Below are 14,526 nucleotides of genomic sequence, written 5' to 3' on the forward strand. Positions count from 1 at the left end.
CTTGGTTTTGCCAAAACCACCCTTTCATGTTTTGATTTTGGATCTGGATGATTTTGGGAAAAAAACAGCTAAAATCACAGAATTTGGGGGTAATTTTGCTCCTACGGTATTTTTAACCTCAATAACAATAATTTCCACTCATTTCCAGTCTATTCTGAACACCTCACATCTCACAATACAGTTTTTAGGCCTAAAGGTTGCACCAAAGTTGCTGGATGACTAAGCTAAGCGACAAAAGTGGACAACACAAACACCTGGCCCATCTAGGAGTGGCACTGCAGTGTCAGAAAGGAGGGCAGATATAAAAAAAAAAAAGCCCCAAACAGTACATCATGCAAAAAAAGAAAAAGAATTGCAATGAGGTAGTTGTATGACTAAGCCAAGCAACACAAACAATTGGCCCATCTAGGTGTGGCACTGCAGTGGCAGACAGGAGAGCAGATATAAAAAAAGAGGCCCCAAACAACACTTCATGCTTAAAAGAAAAATAATTTTAATGAGGTAGTTGTATGACTAAACCAAGCAACACAAACAATTGGCCCATCTAGGCGTGGCACTGCAGTGGCAGACAGGAGGACAGATATAAAAAAAAGGCCCCTAACAGCACATGATGCAAAGAAGAAAAAAAGGTGCACTGAGGTTGCTGTATGACTAAACTAAGCGACACAACCACCTGGCCCATCTAGTAGTATCAAGCAGTTGCTGAATGTCGAAAGTGGGCCGCAATTGTTCGGTCCACTGACAGCATCTCCAGCACGCTCCAGTTACTTTAAAAAAAAATATGCAATTGGTGGACTTATACGGCAGTACCCCAGGACTCACATGCAGTGTCACACAGGATGGCACTTTTCAAAAACTAGGCCCCAAACAGCACCTCATGCAAAGATGTCGAAGAGGTGCAATAAGGTAGCTGTATGACTAAGCCAAGCACCACAAACAATTCCAACTGGAATTATACATCCAAATCACTGGAATTATATGTCCAAATCACTGGAATTAATTTGCAAAATCACTGGAATTATAAATCCAAATCACTGGAATTAATTGGCAAGATCACTGTAATTATACGTCCAAATCACTGGAATTAATTGGAAAATCACTGTAATTAATAATTATACATCCAAATCCCTGGAATTAATTGGCAAGATCACTGTAATTAAAAATTATACATCCAAATCACTGGAATTAAATGGCAAAATCTTGCTATCACCTGCCTAGTGAAATGGAATCTAGATGGGATTTGGTACCGGGGACACAATACCTCCATCAATTTTCTAAATCCCACTGCACTAATGGCGGATACCGGATGCAACGTCTAACACCAACATAAGTTTCAAGGCCTCAGATATGAGGGCTTCCTTCGTCATGTGAAGCTGAACCACTAGTCATGAACATAGGCCAGTGCCTCAGCCGTTCCTTGCCACTTCGTGTCATAAATGGCATATTGGCAAGTTTACATTTCTCCTCAGACCATTAAAAATTTCTTTTTTTGGGTCTTTTTACTGAACTTTGGCTTTTTGGATTTTACATGCCCTCTACTATCACATTGGGCATCGGCCTTGGCAGACGACGTTGATGGCATTTCATCATCTATGTAATGGCTAGTGGCAGCAGCTTCAGCAGTAGGAGGAAGTGGTTCTTGATCTTTCCCTATTTTATCCTCCAAATTTTTGTTCTCCATTATGTTTCTGGAGTTATATAACACAATATGCGACACAGGAATGACTGATGGCTGATGTACAGGACACCACTGGTCTGATGCAGCACAACACAGCAACACTGTGAGGGACTTGTTGTTGTTGTTGTTATTATTATTATAATACTGTAGCAGTGGACATATAGCAGCAGCGTATACCACTGTGACTGCCTGGTCACTGGAATGACTGATGGCCAGGACACTACCACTGATCTGATGCAGGACAACACAGCAACACTGTAAGGGACTTATCATACAGCAGCACTGGACATACGGCAGCAGATGACACCACCACTGTGGATGGTCACTAGACTGACTGTTGCCCAGGAGACTACCACTGGTCTGATGCAGGACAACACAGCAACACTGTAAAGGACATGTTGTTATTATTGTTATTATTATTATTATTATTATTATTATTATTATTATTATTATACGGCAGCAGTGCACATATAGCAGCAGCGTATACCACTGTGACTGCCTGGTCACTGGAATGACTGATGGCCAGGACACTACCACTGGTCTGATGCAGCACAACACAGCAACACTGTGTGGGACTTGTGGTTGTTGTTGTTATTATTATTATTATTATTATTATTATAACAACAACACCACTGTAGCAGTGGACATATAGCAGCAGCATATACCACTGTGACTGCCTGGTCACTGGAATGACTGATGGCCAGGACACTACCACTGGTCTGATGCAGAACAACACAGCAACACTGTAAGGGACTTATTATTCAGCAGCACTGGACAAATGGCAGCAGAGGACACCACCACTGTGAATGGTCACTGGACTGACTGATGCACAGGACACTATCACTGGTCTGATGCAGGACAACACAGATAATTATACAGCAGCACTGGGCATACGGCAGCAGATGACACCACCACTGTGAATGGTCACTGGACTGACTGATGCCCAGGACACTAGCACTGGACTGATGCAAGACAACACAGCAACACTGTAAGGGACTAATTATACAGCAGCACTGGACATATGGCAGCAGAGGACACCACCACTGTGAATGATGCAGCACAACACAGCACCACTGGACAGCACTGGACATATGGCAGCAGAGTTCACAAGCACTGTGACTGGACAGATTCTGCACAAACCACGGACACTGAGAGAACAGAGAGACGTCCTCTCTGTTCACTTTCCAATGCCGGAGTGAAAATGGCGGGGATGCATGGCTCCTTATATCGAATCCAAATCACGCTAGAATCCGACAGCGGGATGATGATGTTTTGCCTTGTTCTGGTTTCCGAGTCAGGCGGGAAAACCAGAGCCGGTCTCGGAACCGGGTTCAAAGCGTGAAGTTCGGTACGGTTCGGTTCTCTGAGACCCGAACCCGCTCATCTCTAATTTCAATATTTGTCATCATACTATTATCAGTGTGGTGTACATTGGTGTCTTTACATACAGATGTAGGGACACTCATCCGGCCTGTAGCTTGGCGTATTGTGGCAAACTAGATGCGGTAAGTGTGCCCACGACTAGGATGTGCACGTGTGTCTAAGTATGCTGGATGGATGAGCATGGCTACATCTGTATTCCAGGACGCCGAAGCACTTTAGACCATAGTCTTTTACTGAATTGAGAGGTTGGCACACCTCTTTGTGTGATGCTGTTATGGGCCACACACAGGTACAGTACCTGAGAGCGCTGACCAACCATTGTATTCCATACAACATAAAATCCTAATTTAGAAGGCATGACAAATATGTAAAAAAATTCTGGATTCTGCAGAAAGTTGTGCTACAGCGATGATATTTATCCCGGCCAATTCATAACAACACTGTGGCCAAGCTTTTGCACCTGTTACATTAGACTGTAACAAGCAGAAAAGTTTGGTCAAGGCATCGTTATGAATTGTCATCTACAGATGCATTAATTACTATCAGGCTTCAATCACATTGGCCCTCATTCCGAGTTGTTCGCTCACTAGCTGCTTTTAGCAGCATTGCAAACGCTAGGCCGCCGCCCTCTGGGAGTGTATCTTAGCTTAGCAGAATAGCGAACGAAAGAGTAGCAGAATTGCTACTAATTATTTTCATGCAGTTTCTGAGCAGCTGCAGACCTACTCCTAGATTGCGATCACCTCAGTCCGTTTAGTTCCTGGTTTGATGTCACAAACACACCCTGCGTTCGGCCAGCCACTCCCCAACTTCTCCAGACACTCCCGCATTTTTACCTGACACTCCTGCGTTTTTTAGCACACTCCCGGAAAACGCTCAGTTACCACCCAGAAACGCCCCTATCCTGTCAATCACTCACCGATCCGCAGTGCGACTGAAAAGCACCACACGAACAACAGCAAAACTGCTAAGTTGTTAGTTAAATAACTAAGCGCATGCGCCTTGCGTACCAATGCGCATGCACATTAAGCAACAAATCACAGCATAGCAAAAATCGGCATCGAGCAAACAACTTGGAATGACCACCATTGTACAGATTGATTTATTGTCTCATTGTTTTCTCTTTTTTAGCACTTTACCATCATACTGCTCTTGTCTTTATTCTCCCTTCAGTGTCAGGCTTGCTGTGTAATTGCTTTATTTACCATTTGCTTTGAATTACTATGTTGACCTTGTGAATAAAGACCTTTTTACTTATTTAATACTGAATTTATTTAACCTTCTCTTCAGAGCCACAAATCTCAATGCTGCTTGGGCTGTAAATGTGAATTATTGGTGCTTTAGAGCCCACAGGGTGATCTGCAAGTGCAGATTATTCATTATATTACAAAATGCAAATTATGCACTTCTGCCTAAAAGACATACTGAATTCTAACACTGTACAAAACTTAAGTGACTGAATAATCCCCCTTATCACTGGGGACAGAGTGCTTAGGAAATTTTATTGTGTTGTCAAATGCACCTTTTCCACCTTGATTTACTTATTTATGTAAATGAAAATGTAAACAATGACCTAATGTTGAAAGTAATATTATATATATATATATATATATATATATATATATATACATACAGTATATATATATATATATATATAGAGAGAGAGAGAGAGAGAGAGAGAGAGAACGAGAGACAGAGAGAGAGAGATGAAACAGTACAGTAATATGTAGCTGAGTAACACATCTGAATTAAGTTATATAACAACACAGTGGCGGAACTCCCAGAGGGCAAGCATTCGATATCCCAGCTGTCGGGTCTCCGGTGCTCAGTATACCGGTGCCGGGATCCCGACCGCCGGGATAGCGACAACTATTCTCCCTCTTGCTGTGTCCATGACACCCCTAGAGAAAGAATAAATAGTGTGGCGCGCGCCACCGTGCCCACAAGGGGCTCTTTTGCACTTGCCCCACTGCCAGCATTCCGCTGGTCGGGAGCCTGGCATCGGTAAGCTGGGTGCCAGGATCCTGACAGCCGACATATCATAGTACACCCCACCCAGAGGCAGTGTCGGACTGGGTCATAAAAGGCCCACTTGGGCAATGCAGTAGAGGGTCTATGCCTAGGGGTGTGGCCAGCCACCATATTGGCTTGGCTGACAATTAGAGAGTGCATGGTTAGGGCCCCTTGATAAGTATAGTGTATATAGTCAAGGGCGCCGCAGCTATACCAGGCCCTGGTAATGGAAGGGGGCATGGGCAATGTGGGAGGTGTGGCCAGGCCCCCTGCTTACAAACACACCCAAAAATGACTAGTAATGTGCAGTTTTTAGTGGCCTCACGTGCCAGTGGTTGGGGCGCCTATGTCCGATTTGGTGGGTAGTGGGGCGCAGGCATGATTGCCTTCCCACAGCACATAGGGGAAAGGCTGACTACTGCCTTTTTCTCTAGCCCAACAAACAGCAGCCTGTGCTACACTGGGTGAGAGAGGCTGCTGAAGCAGTCAGCCTCTCTCCTTGCCTACTGTCTGCAACAGGAAAGTGTGTGTGTGTGTGGGGGGGGGCACAATGGGACCCAAGCCCCCGCCAGGCCCCTCCAGTATACCCAGGGCCAGGTAAAGAGTACCCATCACCCCCACTCTTGGCACCTCTGTATATAGTAAATAATGCTAGTACTGTACATGTATTATAATGTACCAGATTAATAACACTGTAGAAAATACATCATAGTCCTGTGCAGTATAATTTAACAAATGTATAATGTTTAATTCAAATGCACAGCCTGGAACCTCATCCCTAGAGGTGGGGGTAAGCCTTTAGGTGGTATGGCCCATCAGGGGGTGGCCTGTGACCCTATGCACCAGTCTGGCCCTGCACGAGGCTGTGGAAGCATTGTCTTATGGGTGCCAGCTGTCAGGGGGGCAAAGCGAGATCCATCTATAACTGCTGTTTTCTGGGTAGTTGCTGTCACTTGCCAGCATCTGCCTGGTACAAAAAAGGTTGTTTTGAAACAGGGGTGCATGACATCATGATGTCAAGTGCGACACACTTCTGACAGAGGAGCTGGCCACATCAGTGTGAAGAGGAGCAGCCAAAGATACAGGAGAAGGTGTTTGTTTGCTGCAGGGCTAGATGCGGATGTGGGGGATGGAGCTAGAGAGACAGAAGGGGTCTGGCTGGAGAGACACTAGGAGCCTGATAAAACAGAGGGGGGCTGAATGGCTGGTGAAACGGGGGGGGGGGGGGGGGCTGGTGAGCTGGCCGAAACAGAAAGGGGCTGGTTAAATAGAGGTGGCTTGATGGTGATACATAAGGGGGGCTAGCTGGTGAACCCGTAGGGTGCTGGCTGGCTGTGTGACAAAGGCAGCAATCTGGCTGGTGAGATAGAAGGGGAGAGGGCTGGTGAGGCAGAAGGAGCGCTGGCTGGCAGGTGAGACAGAAGGGGCTGGCTTGCTGGTGGATCAGAGGGGGTCTGACTGACTGGTGAGACAGAAGAGGATTGACTGGTGAGACAGAGAGGAGTCTAGCTGACTGATAAAATGGAAGGGGGATTGGCTGGCTGGTGAGATACAAAAGGGGTTAGCTGGTCATGAGACCGAAGAGGGGCTGACTGACTGGTGATACAAAAGAGTATTGGCTGGCTGGCTGGTGAGATTGAAGGAGGGCTGGCTGGCTGCTGAGACAGAAAGGGCTGGCTTGCTGGTTGATCAGAGGGGGGTCTAGTAGAAGGGGGGCTGGCTGACTGTTGAGACAGAAGAAGATTGACTGGTGAGACAGAGGGGTCTGGTTGACTGATGAGACAGAAGGGGGATTGGCTGGTCAGGGAGACAAAAAAAGGGGTTGGCTGACCATGAGATAGAAGGGGGGACTTGCTAGAGAGACACTGGGGAACTGGAGCTGCTGAAACACGGGTGAATGAGACTGGAGAGAACTGGGTAGCTGTGCTACTGCATTGATAGGGTGGAGGGGGACTCGGGGGGCACCGTTATTCATTTTGCTTTGAGCTGGGATCCAAGCCTGGCTTGGGACTTCACGCCAGACTCGGAAATGAGAACGAGGCAAAACATCATCATCCCGCTGTTAGATTCTCATGGGTTTTGGATTCCATATAAACAGTCGCGCATCACTCACAGCCATTTTCACTCCAGACTTGGAGAATGAGGGAGACAGACCTCTGTCTCTCTGTGGGTGGTATCATCGGGTGGGGTCAGTGTGTGCTCTGTAGAGGTGCTGCTCTTGTCACTGTGGTGTACCAGTGCTGTTACGGGTGCTGTCCTGGCTGTCACTGGTGTTTCATGTGCTGTTTGGGGTGCTGCAGCTATACATGGGTGTTACTGTCTTGGCTGTTACTGTGTTGTAGGGGCACTGTCCTCCTGTATGCTGTAAAAAATCAGGGGTGCTTTTGTTAAATTAAAAGCACACTGGTCCTGTATGCTGTGAAAATACAGAGGTGCTGGCCCAGTCTTGTATGTTGTAAAAATTCAGGGGTGCTGCTGTTGTTAAAATAAAAGCACATTGGTCAGGTATGCTGTAAAAATTCAGGGATGCAGATGTTAAAATAAAAGTACACTGGTCATGTATGCTGTGAAAATACATGAGTGCTGGCCCTAGCTTGTATGCTGTAAACATTCAGGGGTGCTGATGTTAAAATAAAAACACACTGGTCTTGTATGCTGCGAAAATACAGGGGTGCAGTTTTAAAAAAAATAAAACACATTGGTCCTATATGATGTGAAAATACAAAAGTGCTGGCCCTGTCTTGTATGCTGTAAAAAAATCAGGGGTGCTGCTGTTTTTAAAATAAAAGCACACTGGTCCTTATGCTGTAAAAATTCAGGGGTGCAATTGTTAAAATAAAATCACATTGGCCCTGTATGATGTATGTATACAGGAGTGCTGGCCCTGTCTTGTATGCTGTAAAAATATGGGGTGCTGCTGTTGTTAAAATAAAAGCATACTGGTCCTTTTTGCTGTGAAAATACAGGGGTGCTGGCCCAGTCTTGTATGCTGTAAAAATGCAGGGGTGCTGCTGTTGTTAAAATAAAAGCACATTGGTCATGTAAAAATTCAGGGGTGCAGTTGGTAAAATAAAAGCACACTGGTCCTGTATGATATGAAAATACAGGGGTGCTGGCCCTGTCTTGTATACTGTAAACATTCAGGGGTGCTGTTGTTAAAATTAAAGCACACTGGTCCTGTATGCTGTAAAAATCACATTGGTCCTGCATGATGTGAAAATACAAAAGTGCTGGTCCTGTCATGTATGCTGTAAAAAATCAGGGGCTCTACTTAAAATAAAAGCACACTGGTCCTGTATGCTGTAAAAATTCAGGGGTGCAGTTGTTAAAATAAAAGCACATTGGCCCTGTATGATGTGAAAATACAGGGGTGCTGGCCCAGTCTTGTATGCTGTAAAAATGCAGGGGTGCTGCTGTTGTTAAAATAAAAGTACACTGGCCATGTAAAAATTCAGGGGTGCAGTTGTTAAAATAAAAGCACACTGGTCCAGTATGATGTGAAAATACAGGGGTGCTGGCCTTGTCTTGTATGCTGTAAAAATTATGGGGTGTTGCTGTTGTCAAAATTAAAGCACATTGGTCCTGTATCCTGTAAAAATTCAGGGGTGCAGTTGTTAAAATAAAAGCACACTGGTCCTGAATGTTGTGAAAATACAGGGGTGCTGGCCCAGTCTTGTATGCTGTAAAAATTCTGGGGTGCTGCTGTTAATAAAATAAAAGCACACTGGTCCCGTATGCTGTAAGAAATCAGGGGTGCTGTTGTTTTTAAAATTAAAGCACACTAGTCCTGTATGCTGTAAACATACAGGGGTGCTGCTGCTAAAATAATATTACACTGGCCCTGATAGCTGTGTCAAAGTCAGAAAAATATCTCTATGCACACTACCATATTTGCACCTCACACAGGTCCGTGCTGCGCATGCGTACGCTCTCCCGTATGTGCGCATACTCACAGTCGCGGGCACCCGCAGGCGCACGGTATGCGTATTTACGGTAGAGTTTTATGTGATCGTAGCGTGCGACTCAATTGTTACATATTTTCACTATATAATGTATTTTGTAGATCATGGTCCCTTTGATAGATTCTGAAAGTTTAGTTAACATAGCATGTTCCTGAACAGAGAGATCCCTCTTTGTATTGTACGAAGGGTCTAACAGGGGTCATACAGTGGTGTTTGGTACCCATCGGAAGAGTATTTAAATAGCAATATTCCGGTGTTGGTTTGGAGCGGATTAATCGCTCGTGCGAATAGTTATGGACATAAGAAGTTTATGTCCATTTACTATTATTTGTTCTTATTTAGTCATGCGGCGGGAAACCCAGTATCCCACCCACCTGAACAGTTGGAAGCAGTCACAGCCCACCTGTATGAATCAACCTATGACCTTTTGTTATAATGCGAAGCCGAATTCCTGTGTCCAATGAACAATGAGATTGTAGGGACCATTGAATTGTATTGTGTGTGGGGCATAAATAGACAAGCCGATCACATCCAGTTCACTCTCTTCAACGGTTCTCATTGCTGATAATCGGGTGCTGGATATCGAGGCGCATGCGATCGTTTCCCCTTGTGCGTAAGTGTTTCTCCGCAGCTATATTGATCTTCTTGTTATTGTGGGCCAATTTCTCTCTCTCTCTCTCTTCTCCTCTTTCTCTCTTATTTTCCCTTAAATAGTAATTGTATTGTATTTCCTGTGTAGTTATCTGGTTAGGTAGTCTATGTTATATTGTAGTGTATGATTTGTATTTGTATTAATTCTTTTGCAAGTATATCATTCATAATATATATATATATATTAGGCGTTGGACCCTAAGCCCAGGTATCTGTGTATTTCTTATAGTGTTAAGTATTCTCAGAGCGTCGGTGACGCTCATACAGCTTTTGAGTTAATAAGGTTACACTGTGTTACATTTACACTCTATTTATACACTAAGGTTTTACAGCATATTACACTGTTTATGGTTTAGATACAAAGGTTTAACATTGTTAGCGTCAGCGCCGCTGGTGATCTCCTCGTGGTCCCGAGCGTCCGCTACGCTATAGCGAATCATTACGTTAGTCAGCAGCCAATAGCGTGCCTGCCTGTGATCTCTTGGCCGTGAGCGAACGTGATGCTTGAGCGTCTCGACTACGGCTAAGCGATTGTTACGCAACGAGCGTACCCTTACGGTACTTCATACGTAGATAGCGTACAGTGTTCTTAGACCTCATAAAGGGTATTATATAAGATAAATATTTAGCTTTATCAATTGCGGGCTCGTCCTGTCCTTCACACATCTGCACTAGGTAATTTCAGCAGACATTATCCAGCAGCAAAGGGCGGGAGATCATATTCCTCGTAGTGCTGTTTGGATAAGCGTCTGCTTCTCTTAGTAAAGGGTGCTGAAGGAATCCGGGAACCGGAGGTAAGAACAAAACGATAGTGTCCTTTTAAAACTGTTTATTTCTGTCTTGCGTACACACGCACGCATATCTGCATTTCTTTTCATTCGTGTATTTTCATATATCACTCTCCTGTTTGCCAGTTTTATAGTTGATAAACGTGCTAAGAGAGATTTGCCGCTATTTCATAGTTTAAGAGTAAAGGTAATATAGTTAAAGTATAGACAAACACACAGGTTTGCCTGGGAGACAAGGCGAAGTCAGTGTGGTGTGCGGTAGATGATCAAGGATCATCTACATTTATAAACGTATAAATTGTGTTACGGTGGATCTTTATTTTGCGTACACGTGTCTCTAACAAAGGACTGAGACTTGCGTACGCAAACCAAAGGCCGACGCACGCAGCGTATATCACGCAGCGGAGCGTCCGGGTACGCCCACGTAACTCAAATCACAAGTTTTTTTTTCTCCTCTCAACGCGATAAATAGCGCAACGCGGTAAATAACGCAAGGCGATAAATCGCGCAAAATTTATTTTAACATTCAAAATTTAAATTAACAGATCCTTCTCCTAATTTGTAACACATCTGGTCTAAAGAGAAATTTCTGCGCAGAAATAGAAATAGAAACAAAAGTGTATATGTGGTGAGTGAGTGTTTGTTTTTACAATTTTTGAGGTTGAACCACAAGAAAAGTCGAGTTCTCGTGAGGTACATGCGTGTAAGTGACGTACATGGTGGCTAGGGAGGCATCCCTGGTTAAAACATACAATTTGAGCATTAGAGTGTAGCAGACCAGGAGGTCATACTGTAACAGACCAGGAGGTCATAGCAGACCAGCAGGTTCAGGTACAGCAGACAAGGAAGTCCGCTATACAGTCCACAGGCACAACACCAAGAAAGGGTTGGTGCAACACCCATATAGGCCATACAAGCTCTGGCTGAAGGAATTCGCAGCCGTAATTTTCGATTCCACTGGTCGCTCCGTACATAAGATTAGTTGCTTATGTGCTGAACGATTGTACCGCACGTAATTGTGTGCATTAGTAAACCTGACCGGTACTATTTGTGTACAAAGGTCATAAACGCTATTTGTACATTCTAACGTGATTTGTGTAATTTTTTTTATTTTAAGGGAGGTTCGCTGCTCACTCAGGAACTATCCAACAACCAATAGTTACTGGAAAGAGTAAGTGTTCTTCGGATCACCCTCACAGGTTCCAGTAAATAGAGGTTCAGGTCGCAGGGGCCCTGGGTCGAGTACGCCAGCACCATATCGGTGTGATCAGGTCGTATTGGTCGGCGTGGGCGAGTGAGTGGGGTACTCGGTAAACCGCCACCGTCAGCCTATTTTGAACATTTTGGTTTGCGTAAGGGTTGGCTGAATAAAGCAACACCTTCGAACTATGGGGGCCACTTGTTCAGGTAGGGGGCGATCAACCTCGGTTCGGGTTGATTCAGTGAACCGACCAGTCGGGTCGGCAAGGTACGTAATGTGTGAGAAATACGGAAGTCACACAGAAGCTTTATGTGATGAATGGGAGAGAATGACGGTACATGACGGGGAGAAATTCCCAAGAGTAGGTAGCTTCAGCACAGAAGTGTTAACGAATTTAAGGAGAAGAATATGTCTCATTAAATCAGCCAAGAGACGAATCAAGCATTATGATTATTTACAGTTGTGGCAACAGGAGGGTGACATACAGAGAGGATTGGCTCAGGCGGCGGGATCTGGCTCGATCAGAAAACTGATAGCCACGGCCCCACCGCCACCATATATATCGGGAGAAAAATTGGTTGCGGAGAATGACGCATTAAGGTGTAACAAACAAACACTTAGCAACTGTGTAAATGTTAAAGTTAATGTTAACCAATTAACCAATGCAAGTATTAACCCGTGCAAGTTGTACCCTGTTTTGAACTTTCCTCAGGAGTGTGATCAAGAGGACGAATCGGCAACAATTTCAGCGCTCTCTCTAGCAGCCACCATAGCAGAGACCACAGTAGGCACAGCTCCACCCCCGAGATTAGTAACAAAGGCCCCTAGCGGAGGGATAGGTGAGGTCGTATCAACGGGTAAGTACGGCACCATACACTATGCTGAAACTATTTCACCACAGCCTGTAGAATCTACACAGAATGAGGTTGTTAGAGTTAATCCTGTTAAGGTAATAGTAGTTCCAAATGGGAAAACAGACACTTCAGGAGTCACTCCTGTTAGGAACATTGCCATGTACAGCCCATTTTCCCGAATGGAATTAAGGACCATAGTGTCTGAATTCCCTGACCCTAGAAAAGACTTAGTTGCCAGCCAAAAATACATCAGAGACCTAGGTAACACGGTAGAGCCCAACAACAAAGACTGGCAGATATTGCTGAGAGCATGTTTACCCTCCAATGTCGACGCAGCTCAATTTTTAGCTGACTGTGGATTAGATCAGGATGTACCTCTTACAGAAGTGTACAACAAAGACAATGTAAAAAGAATAAGTTTACAGTTAAAGGAGTATTTCCCAGCCGTAGTTAAATGGAACAAAATATTCTCCATTAAACAGAAGGAGTCAGAAACAGCTGCAGAGTATTTTCACAGAGCATTATCAGAAATGGCAAAATACACAGGCATAGAGGACATTAAAACAAACATAAACCATCGAGAAGTAGCAGTATCGGTACTGATGGATGGTTTAAAAGAGTCATTGAAGACTAGGGTACAGACCACACAACCATGTTGGCGAGGTCTGTCTGTGGCTACTTTGAGAGAGGCTGCTATTGATCACGATAGGAACATCACCAGACACAGGGAACAACAAGGTGATAAGTTAATGGCAGTAAGTATACAGGCCCTGACCACAAGGCAGCCTTTGTTTATATCACCAAACCCTGTGGGTAAGTCAAATGTGGTTACTTGTTATTCTTGTCATAAACAGGGACACATGGCACGAGATTGTAGAGTGAAGAATTCACGAAACTCATACCAACCCCCTAGACAACGACACGACACACGACATTGGGATCAGGGTCCGCAGAAACGGAGTTATGAGCCACATACAGGGGAAACAAAAAGATATCCCCCGAACAGAGACTGGCAAGCCTCTGGTAGCTCCCAATTAACTCCATCACAAGTAGTTGCTGCCAGCGGGATTCAGGGAGGTCACCATACCCAATAGGGGTGTGGCCATACCTGTAATCTGCAGCCAGTAAAATTGATTGCAAGCATTGGAAGTGAACACAGAAATTGCAATCAATGTAGCTGGTAAATCATTAAACTTTCTTGTAGACACAGGGGCGGCCAAATCAGTGATAAATTCGACAGTGGGCATGAGAACCACTGGTAAGACAATTCCAGCCATAGGGGTAACGGGAGTAGTCCAGCACTACCCTGTTAGCAAACCAGCCGAGATTACAATAGGGCCTTTACATACCAAGCATTCCTTTTTGCTGGCTGCATCGGCACCGACTAATCTCCTGGGAAGAGACTTACTGTGTAAAATGGGGTGCGTCATTTATTGTACTCCTGAAGGTGTATTCTTGGACATACCTGAGAATCACGCTCAGGAAGTGCGAGACATGTTAGACTCCCCGTCAAAATTAATGTCACATACCATTATGACAAATAGGACTCCCTCCCAAGTAGAAGAAATGACATCTCAGATACCAGAGTCACTTTGGACTAAAGATGGACAGGACACTGGATTAATGGCAAACGTAGCTCCGGTAGTTGTATAAGTAAAAGATGGTAGGATAGCTCCAAAAATCCCACAGTACCCTCTGAAGCCAGAGGTGGAGTTAGGAGTGTATCCCGTAATAGAGCGCTTGCTACAACAGGGCATTCTGGTAAGAACATCCAGCACTGCCAATAGTCCCATCTTCCCTGTTAAAAAGAGTTGGGGGAGGGGTTACCGGCTAGTGCAGGATCTAAGGGGGATTAACAAAATAGTTGAGAGTCAGTTCCCCGTAGTGCCAAATCCAGCTGTCATCCTAATGCAAATCCCTCCCACTGCGAAAATTTTCACTGTTATTGACCTCTGCTCCGCTTTCTTTTCGGTACCTCTGCACCCTGACAGTCAAT

This window comes from Pseudophryne corroboree, chromosome 9, assembly GCF_028390025.1.
Source record: "Pseudophryne corroboree isolate aPseCor3 chromosome 9, aPseCor3.hap2, whole genome shotgun sequence".
Taxonomy (NCBI): Eukaryota; Metazoa; Chordata; class Amphibia; order Anura; family Myobatrachidae; genus Pseudophryne; species Pseudophryne corroboree.